We start from the raw sequence: 11209 nt of genomic DNA, 5'->3' as shown, positions 1-11209 counted from the left end.
TGGTAATACACAGATTAATAGAAATGGGTTAATTTGAGATATAAGAGCTAGCTAGGAATATGACTAAGCCATTAGCCAGGAAGTGTTGTAATTAATATAGTTTCTGTGTCTGGGCAGCCAGGAAAGGAATGCACAGTCTCTAGTTACAAGACTCTAGCAGGGCACAGTCCATAATTGGCTTTCTTTCTGGGGTCTATGACCTTAGGTACCTGTTGCTGTGTCCCTTACTGAGAGTCCAGGCAGACAGACCTGATGTAGGACATGTGCCTGTGTTTCCTGCCAACTGCTTCCACTGGGGCAGGCAGCACTCTGAACAGCTGGGGTATGGTCGACAGGAGGATACTGAGGCTCAGAGTAGTGAGAGCATACAGCCATACAGCTTTGAAGTGGCCGAGTCCAGATAGCAATCCAAGGCATTTGGAGCCCTTGAGAAAAGTGATTGTGCTGGGTTTAATAACTTGCCCCAAGGACACAATTCACTTTTGTAGCAACTGCTCCCGTACACTCAGGCTTCTCCATGCATTTGGGCAGTGTGGGTGAGTGATGCAGGGCTACAGTGTAACTACGGAGCCTCTTCTGCCTGGTATCTTAACTTTGGGCCCTGTGCATGAAACATGTCAAGGGGTAATAAGGCTATAACATCGTCAAAGCTTCTTGTCAAGTGTGTTTCCAAAAGTTTTATTGTTGACCGGCCAATTTTTGAACTGAATTCTATCCTGCCATGTATTAATGTGAGTTAACTAAGCAACTGTACCCTGGCATCAACACCAACTTACTTATGACACAAGACTATGCCCGTATACCTTCATTACTCAGGACTTTGCTGAGGTGGTGGAGTTTTGTTTTTGGTATCTATGTTTATGTTTTGGATTGTTATTTTCTTGTTTTCTGTACCTTTCAGGGAATGTTTCTTCTTTTCCTAGGTTTTGATAAGCGGTTGAGAGAAATCAATACCCAAATCACCTAAGCCTGAAGATTTTGTGAAGAGGCTGAGCTGGTGTCAGTTCCAGCAGGGAAGAACCAACAGCAGATCCATCCTAATAGATCTATTGACAGGAACTGGCTTGTGTGATGGCAGCAGCTACCCAGGGAGGTCTAAATTTCAGAGCACAGCCATCAGGAAGAGCAGGCTGCAAACCTGACCATGACCATTTTTTTCTTCCTCAGAAAAGCCTCCTTTCTGCTTTTAAACCTTTTAGCTGATATGTTGAGGCCAAGGGAGATGCTTGCTCTAGAATCATCTTCCTACTTAGAGCCAAATAATGGTGCATTTGAATCACTACTGCAGAATATTTCAAAGTAGCACCCAGATTAATGTTTGAATAACTGGGCTCTCAACCACTTTGACTCATTCTGACCCACCTAGCCCAAATGTGCAGGTGTTTTCCTCAGTCCAACAACTGATTCTCTGACTCTCCAGATACCAACCACATGTTCTGTAATGAGATTACCTCTGACATGAGCTACCTAGAGATAGCCCACCTAACACGTCAAATGCCAGTTCATGTCCTAGGTTGCCGCCTGCCCTTCCAGACAACTGGCTACAAAATTCAGAGCTCTTATCATCCCCTTCTGAAGTTTAACAGTTTACTTGAGTGACTCACAGAACTCTGGGAATCACTTTACTTGCTATCACTGTTTATTATAAAGAATGTAACTCAGGAACAGCCCAAAGAAAGAGCTGCATGGGAGAAAAAGTTGATGAATTTCCATGCTCTCTTGGGCAAACAACGGTTGGTTTTGATGCTGAGTGCTCCCCAGAGGCCCATGTGTTAAAGGCTTGCCCCCTGGGGTGGTACTGCTGGGAGGGAATGACAGTCTGGGTTCTCACGACAGGTTCTCTGTTATAGTGGGGAGGACCCCTGGCAAGGATGATTTATCAGCTTCTTTCCCTTTTTCTTTTGTATTCTAGTGATGAAATGAATGGTTTTGCTTTGCTTTATCACACACTCCCATCATGATGGCTGCTTCACCATAGACCCAAAGCAATAGAGTCAAACATTCATAGTCTGAAATCCCTGAAAATACAATGAAAAAGCAAAGCGTTTCCATGTCTGGGTGCTTTTCCATGGCCATGTTTGTGCGCACTCATCAAGATGAAAACTCATGCATTGCTGAGCTCTCCTTTCCTGTGCTGTGCTTTAATACAGAGCAAAAAACAAGAGAGTACACGGTTTTGAGGTTTGAGTTGTAAAAATTTTTCTTTCCCTTCATAATATGGAGGACTGGAAGAGAATCCAGCAAGGATGGACTTCCTTTTTTTTTTTGCTTATGAACAAAGATAGTCTTTGCATCATCACCAATGATGTTCAGGTCTATCTGTTGGGACACACAAGTGAAGCTTCAGTAGTTGGGGCCAAGAGTGATTCTGCCTGGTACAAAGTGATCCAGGTTGATGCATGGGGCATAAAGGGGAAATGGCCTGGAGTCTGGACATCCTGGGATTGGGCTGTTGCTGCCATCAGGTTAATTAGTGGCAGAGTTAAAGGCAGTACTCTAACCCCAGTTTTCTGTCCATGGCATGCCCACTGTCTGATCGCCAAGGATTATGGCACAGTGGGGAAAGCCCTAGCCCTGGCACACTCCTCAACAGGACCTGTGGGCTTTAATCTAAATATCCCCTAATTGTGAATTTTGGCCCAGACTGCCTCTGGCTTCCAGCAGACTCCTGCTTCCAGGCTTTGCAAGCAGCTACTTACCCACTTCAAGTAATTCTTGCCTGCTGGGATTCTGAACAGAAACACTAAGATTCTTCTCCTTTCGGTTCTATTAGGCAGGAGCCACACAGGTCCTTGGGGTCCCAGTGCTTGGGCTCACCGTATAGAATAAATTAAAGGACATGTGTTTTTGTAGATGTTTAAACCACTAGTAAAAGCATTTTGATGATGTATGGACAAGTGTAGTACATGTGGTTAACATCCCTGCACTCCCTCCCTATCATCCTCAGTCCTAGAAACCACTTGTGTGCCCATAGCTTGCCATTTTTAAGTCTGTGGAACTGAGCTGAGTGGAGGGCCCTCCCCAGCCATGTTTTGTGGGACAGCTGGGAAGGGCTCAACATGTTACCACAAGACAAGACTCAGAGCCTAGCAGTCACCAGGCTGTGCTTGTGGCTAGATCTGGGCACAGAATGAAGATGATGTCAGTAGAGCTTCACATTATTTCACCCAATTAACTGAGAGTTAATTAGTATTTCCAGGGTGCTGTTTCTTCACTGCCGGAGTGGCAACGAGAGGATCACTCACTTAGAAGATATGTAACACTTAGACCCCTTAAGACATGTGGGAAAGCTTAGTTTGCCAGGGCTGCTGGAACAAAAAAAAACATAGAACTGGGGGCTTAAAACAAGAGAAGTGGATTCTCTTTCAGTTCTGAAGGCCAGAAGTCTCAAATCAAAGCGTTGGGAGCGCTATCCTCCTTAGGGAACCTCTAAGGACTGTCCTTCTTTGTCTTCCAGCCTAAGTAGCCCTAGGTGTTGTTCCGTGGCTTCTGACTGCATGGCTCCCATCGGTTTCTTTCTCCAAATGGCCATCTTCAGTCCTGTATGTGTCTCTAGTCTCTTCTGAGGACACCATCATATTTGAATTCAGGCTCCTATAATCTTATCTTAGCTTGATTTTATCTACAAAGACTCTTTACTAAAACGGTAACAATGAAGGGGTTTGGACTTGGACAGGGAACTGAGGTCATAAAATCAGCTTGACAGTGTCTATCTGTCTATTTTCCTGCCTCACCTCCTTCCTTCATTTGAACATCCTCCGGTGACATTTGGCATCTTGGGCCCTTCTGCTATCACTGGTGCTGGGCCTAGCCTTTGTAGCCTTGCCCTTGTGGGTCACATCTATGTTGGAAGCCCCTTCAGTTAAAATATGCAGATGGCTGCCAGCTGAAATCCTTTTTAGCTCAGCCTCTCAGCTTCCTTTCCCTACATGCTAATCACAATCCCAAATAAGGTACAAAGGGGTATTCCCAAGTCTCCTGAGTCCCATCCTTGCTGGAGGAAGATCCAGACCTAGTAGCAGATGTTCCAGCTCAGAGCCTGAAGCAGTGCTGAACAAACACTTGCAGCCTGGGCCCCAGGATTCTCAGAGAGGAGGATCCACCCACATTTCTCAACACCATCTTCTTGGTGACCTCTATACAGGTTTCCACTAACCAGCTGGTGCCAAATGAACCCAGGGAATAATCTGAATAGTTCTGGTAGACAGGGCTGAACATATCTAACAGTTTCCTTAAGGTCCTAGGCCCTAGAGGAAGCCAAGCAGAGGCCCTTGTGGGGCAAAAAGAAGGTAGGCAGTCCTTAGCACTTTCCTCTCTGAGCCAACTTGCCTGGCTGCCCCACCCCAGATTTGGAGCAACTGAACCTGTTAGGACTTGCCTGCACTTTGACCTCTCTTCCAGGTAGAACTTAGCTTCAAAACTGAGCTCCACTGTATTTCATGCTTCAGCAGGTGGCTTTGTACCCTCTTCTGCTGCTGCTTCTCCATGGTTTTGGGGTTTTAGACTCAAGGCTGCCTGGCCCCACCCACTTGAGCTACTTGTCTCTACCTTTGGAGAATCAAATGCTTGCCTGGTTTTGTTATGCAATGTTTGGAGGACCAGAATACTTCTGCCCTGCAGTCCCACCAGCCAGAGGAACCCTTTCTAGGTCCCAGTCGTTTTGGTACCTTGAATAATATTCCCCGCAATGATGTCCATCTTCTAAGCCTCACAGCCTCCTGTTTCTGTTATTTTTTTTCTTTTTCTTTTTTTTTTTTTTGGTTTTTCGAGTCAGGGTTTCTCTGTGGTTTTGGAGCCTGTCCTGGAACTAGCTCTTGTAGACCAGGCTGGTCTCGAACTCACAGAGATCCGCCTGCCTCTGCCTCCCGAGTGCTGGGATTAAAGGCGTGCGCCACCACCGCCTGGCCTTCCTGTTTCTGTTATATGAGCAACAAAGACTGTATTTGTGATCAAGCATGATAATCCTGGACCACCATGCTGGGCTTAAGAAGGATCATTAAGTGTCTTCATGAGACTAAGTGAGAAAGGAATAGCATAGTATAAACAGATTGGAGTAATATGCTTTGAAGACAGAGGAAGGGGCCACGAGTCAACAAAACAGGTGATCACTAGATGCTGAAAACAAAATTGCAAAATGGATTGATACCCGAGTCTCCAGAAGTAACCAGCCCTGACAGCAACTTGACTTGAGCCCTCCGAAATAAAATGAGTATCTTACCTATATCCCCAGAACAAGAAAGTCTTTTTTTTTTCCTGAGACAGGGCTTCTCTGTAGCTTTGGAGCCTGTCCTGGAACTAGCTCTTGTAAACCAGGCTAGCCTCGAATTCACAGAGATCTGCCTGCCTCTGCCTCCCGAGTGCTGGGAATAAAGGCATGGGCCAATACTGTCCGGCTAAGAAAGTCTTTTTTTAAAAATATTGTTTTAAACCACTGAAATGGTGGTAATCTGGTAGAGCAACCACAGGAAATAAATTCAACCAGGGCTCTCATCCCATGCTGATGTGGGATTCCCCTCTGTATGCTGTGAATATGTTTTATTACCATTGATTAATAAAGAAGCTGCTTTGGCCAATGGCAGGGCAGAATAGAGCTAGGTGGGAAAACTAAACTGAATACTGGGAGAAAGAAGGCAGAATCAGGGTGATGCCATGTAGCTTCTGAAGGAGAAAGAACCTTACCAGTAAGTCACAACCTCGTGGTAATACATAGATTAATAGAAATGGGATAATTTAAGATGTAAGAGTTAGTTAATAAGAAGCCTGAACTAATAGGCCAGTGTTGCAATTAATATAGTTTCTGTGTGATTATTTGGGTCTGGGTGGCCAAGAAATGAAACGCCATCTCTGATTACACCATGTTGTGTGTCCCAGCATACAGACCCGAATATCAGTGGTGATTCAGAGACTGTCTTTGCTTCATTTGAGAGAACAGGAATTCACTGGGCAAGAGATTATGGTCATTTGCTCATATATATATATATATATATATATATATATATATATGACAAATCACTTATAACTTTACTTATATTATATTGTAACTCAGCAGTGTACAAAGATTCCACAAGCTCACTAACATCTTGTGCTTCTGCACATGTGTGTGTGCACATGTATGTGTGTGTACACACACATGCAAGTACACATGTATGTGGGAGTACACATGTATGACCTCTGGCTTGTACAAGCATGATATGATGTACATTGTATGATTACTCTATTGCTGTCCACCTGTTTTTTGAGAAGGGGGTCTCTTATTGGCCTGATAGTTAGGATCCTTCTGTCTTTACCTCACCAGATCTAGAATATTAAGAGTATGTATCCTGACATTCGAATTCACATCTTCATGCTTGTAACACTGTAGGTGGGTCTTCTATCTATCTGTTGCTTTCATTGGTTAATTAATAAAGAAAACTGCTTGGCCTGATAGAGTCAGAACATAGGTAGGTGGGAAAGAGAACAGAATTGTGGGAGAAAGAAAGCAGAGTCAGGCAGACGCCATGGCTCTCCTCTCCGAGATGGACACTGGTTAAACTCATGCTGGTAAGCCACAGTCAAGTGGCGATACAGATTATTAGAAATGGGTTAAAAGAATATGTAAGAGTTAGCCATTAAGAGGTTAGAACTAATGGGCCAGGCAGTGTTTAAATGAATACAGTGTCCGTTTAATTATTCTGGGGCTAAGCTAGCCGTAAGGAAGCCGGGCGGGACGAAAAGCAGGCCTGCTTACCTTATCACTACAGTAACACAAATGCTGAGCTATCACTCTTGTCCACTTAAAAAATACCAGCAGTCCTGATATGTGTAATCTGATGTTGATTAAAACAACGAAGTATTTTTTTTGGTTAAATTCTTTCATATAATATATTTTCATCATGTTTTCACCTTTCCCCCATTCCTCCCAGATTTTTCCAAAGTTCCCTCCCTCACTGACTATATTTTTGAGTGTCTTTTGTCCTATCAGTCTTAATTAAGCAGCAGTTCATACATCTTTATTGTGAAAGGCAGACCATAAATATTTTAGGTTTTGGGGGCCAGAATTAATTCTTTCATTGTAGCAAAAGATGCCTATATAAGTGAATAACTATGGCTGTGTACCAATAAAATGCTATAAAAGCAGTGTCAAGCAATATTTGAGCCCAGGTTCATAGTTGGCCTATCCTTGCCCTTAAGAGGAGGAATACTTAGGCTAACTTTGGCATTTCGTCTCTTTGATGGGAATGTAAATTCCTTGAGGGCAAGGGCTGTATTGTTACTTCCAGTTTCCTTTGACTATAGCTAATGATTTCTCTCCTCCTCTAATGAAGAACAAAGCTGGTGGTGTGTTTCTTAGTACCTGCTACAGAAAGCATCTCAACAGAGTCACTGACATACAGATTGCCTTCACCTTTTTCTTTCCTTTCTATCCCTACAGAAATTTTCAGAACCCAGTGAGCTGATGTGAACCATCTTTCTGAGCATGAGCACGTGAGAGGCAAACTTGGCAAAGAGAAATCTCTACTTTGGCCATTATCATGAGAAACCTTCCATAGTCAATGGCTAAAAAATGTTGAAGAGAGGAGCATACAGGAATGGAAGTCTAGTCTCCCATAGTGCTTTTCTTTCTCACAATTTCCATCTGTGCTAATGTGTGTTACAGACATGTGCATGCAGGTGCACACTCCTCTGAGTACATGTGTGGAGGCCATGAGGATATCAGGTATCTTCCTTTATTGTGTATCTTCCTCAATAGATTTCTACCTTATTCTCTTGAGAACCTGAAGCTCATTGTTTTTTGCCAGGCTAGCAGCCAGCAAGCGCCAGCAATCCTTCTACCTGTTCTCCACCCCAGGCACTAGGATAACAGGTATGTACAGCCCTGCTCAGCTTTGTATGTGGGTGCTGGAGATTTGAATACAGGTCCTGATGCTTGTACAAGCAATTACTTTTATTCACTGAGCCGTGTCCCCAGGCCCTATTTGTTCTTTTTGAACCCTTCAGGTTAGAACATTTCCAACTGAAGCCTGCTATCCTGTGGGTTTAGGAACTCTTAGCTAGATTAGACCGCCTAAATGCTAATGTGAAAGGTGGGGTTTACTGGCCTTGAGAGATCCAAAGCAAGGGTCTCCTCCTGGTTCTGAGAAGGATCTTTGGGGGCTCCCTCAGGTGGCTAATGCGGGAACTGCTGGCTTTCTTTTTGAAGGTCCTCAAGTCTTAGCACACTTTGTGGCTACTTTCCCTGGAATAAATAAGGAATAGAAAGCCCCTGGGCTCTGAGGAGTAAGGAAGTCTATATGGGATGGGGGGCAGTTGGGTCAATGGCTATTATACGATTGAGGACATAATTAGATGGACACGCAGGAAGAAATTATGTTGGAGATGGAGTTTGAAAGAATCGGCTGCTGCTTCTCCCACCCCACCGAGAGCAGTACGATGGGCGCAGGAGAATGCTGTTGAAGAACTGCATGCAAGTTGGCATAAGCTGCGCTCCTGGGGATGGAAGAGAGGAGTTGGGAGGGAAAGAGCATCAGTATATGCCATCACACAGCAAACCTGGAACCTCTGAAGGGCAGGAGGTCGCTGCTGTCCTTTGCATGGGTTCCGTGACTTCTGTTTTGGAGTCATGGATCCCATAGTGGAATAGTTAGTTCAGAGACTTGCAGATATGGGTGCCCACTGCTCCTTAGTTTCTGTCTACTGGATCCCTCTCCAAAGCAGGTTTCCCACAGCTGCTGAACCCCAGTTCCCTGGCCTGTAATTTATTTGGTCCCTGTCTTGTCTGACATGCTGCTGAAAGACACAGTTGAAGGGCTAAATATGGTGCTCTGAGGCTGTAGACCCCACGCACATACACTGGGACTGTGGCTCTGCATTGCCCTAGCCTGGCTGGCCATTCCCTTTTGTGGTTGCTGTTGTTCCTCTAGGACAGATGACCACCTGTGCTTACTGGACACCCACTCTGTGCTGGCAGGGAAAACTGGTTGGCTCTGCCCCTCAAAGAACTTCTGGCCTGGGGGAAGTAGGAAAAAGTAAAGGTAGGAAATACATGAAATGAGGTAAAGGTCAAGAGCCATGGGCTAGGGAAACAGAGAGGAGACAGAGAAAGCTAGGATTCTGGGAAGGAAAGAACTGGTCACTCTAGACCTGCACACAGGGCCTGCAAATACACCGAGAGCAAGAAGGACAAGCTGAGGAAGTGTGTGGATGGCAGACCGTGAGTCAGTCAAGGCGCAGCTCTGCTGGAATACAGCACATGCTAGCCTGGTGGGAGATGTGGGAAGAGAGGCTGTGAGAACACAGAACCCCGCTAAAGTACGGCTGGTAGTGAAGCGGAAGCTAGAACTGTTTTAGGTCTGACATAACAGGTGTAGAGAGTGGGCTGGGAGAGGGAGAGATCACTCTGCTGTCACAGCACACCTGACTTGGGTGTAGATGGTCCAGGAAGAACTAGGTCAACAACCACAGAGGGAAGAAGTTCTGAAATGGGAGCTCACCCCAACAGACATACCGGGAGCAAACTGCCTTCCTCTGGCCCCGTTTCTCCAGAGAGAAAGTATCACACAGACAGGCAAAGGCTAAGCTCCATGCTTTAGGCAGCCACTGGAGGCCATCAGTCATCAGGAGTGGAACAGGCGGGGTAGCCCCTAGGCCTTGGGCCTGTGATGAGAGCAAGTTGTGTCTTGTAGTGGCTGCGGAGAGGCTCTAGCTGCACTCAATGATCTGGGACAGGCTACTTTAGTGGTTGAAACCATCAGCAGGGCTTGTGGGGACAGTGCCAGGCCCACCCCCAGGCTCAGTTCAGCATGGTCGGGGTGTGGCCTCGGAATGAAATTTCTTGGCAGTCGTACTTCCTCCAATTGGAAAAGAGGTGAATGGGTCTGAGTGAGGAATGTAGGGAGAGTGGTCAGCTGGGAAGTTAGGGTCTGTCTGGAGGACATGCATGCAGATATGCTTGTGCATCAGATGCATACTTGGTACCTATGGAAGTCAGAGCAGGCACTGGACCCCAGGAACTAGAGCTACAGACAGCTTGTGAGTCTCCCTATGGGTACTGGAAACTCAACTGGGTCCTATATAAGAGCAACACGTGCTCTTTACCATTGGGCCATATTCTTACCCCAATTTTTCCTTCTTGGAATTTGCAAGTTTTCTGTTATATACTAGTTAGGTGGCCCTACTACAATATCCATGCCAGACAGGCAGATGTATGCCTGCTGTACTTACTGCAGGAACTCAGAGCAGCACCCAGTCAAAGTGTGTGGATGGCACAAGTGAACAAAAGCCACAGCTGAGTCTTGACTATCTCCTACAGGATGATGTGTTGAAGGCTTGGACTCCATCTTCTGCTGCAACTGGGAAGTGGTGGATCCATTAACAGGTGTGGCCTACTGGGAGGAAGTTAGGTTTTGAGGCATGAGCTTGAATGGGATAGGGCACTGCAGTCCCAAAAGCAACAGAGCCAACCAACCAGAGAGTAAGTTCTTTAAAACAGTTCCTGTTTTTCAAGTAGTTTTTGTCAGTATTTGGTCACAGGGACAGAAGGAAGAATGCACTGGACAACTGAGTTTGACAAGGGACATCTTTGGTCCAACAGCTGTTAACATTTTGAGGGAGTTTGAAGGCATTTGGTTTTGTCTGTTAGCTAGGCCTATTAGCTTCTCATCTAGCAGTTCTGATCAATTACTAAGCTTTGTTCCCATCTAAGGTGCATCTTTCCTTTCTGTGCTGAATTCTGATTTCTTTCAAAGTACATCCATTAAACGTTCAGTTCTAACTCATGTGGAGCAGTCAGGAGGATTTTCTTGATCCTTGCCCTCTACTGAGTAAATTGTATGAACCACTACAGGCTGTCCAGACCTACAGAATAAAGGTTATCCCCTGCCTTCCTCTTTAGCCTGACCAATGTCCTACTGCTTCCCAAAGTAGCCTTCCACTTGTGTCCTCTACCGAACTGAAGTTACACCAGTAAGTGCAACTTACACTATTATTTCATATATGGTTAAGAAACACAGCACTCTGCTCAAAGTGGTTGGCTATGAGACTGATCTCTTTAGTTTGAAATGCCAATTGGTGGGTCTGCATCAGCGATTATTTCTTCTTCATGTCCAAACTCAGTGCATCACCTGCTCTGCAGAAACCATGTCACTTCACGTTGTCTTACATAAGTACATAAAATGCATCAAATTTTATCATACTTCAGGGTATTATGAATGGAACTCCATTACTGTAAGCC

This window comes from Microtus oregoni, unplaced genomic scaffold (genome assembly GCF_018167655.1).
Source record: "Microtus oregoni isolate MIOR12 unplaced genomic scaffold, Mior012 000067F_000, whole genome shotgun sequence".
In the NCBI taxonomy this organism is placed as follows: Eukaryota; Metazoa; Chordata; class Mammalia; order Rodentia; family Cricetidae; genus Microtus; species Microtus oregoni.
This window is presented reverse-complemented; position numbering follows the sequence as displayed.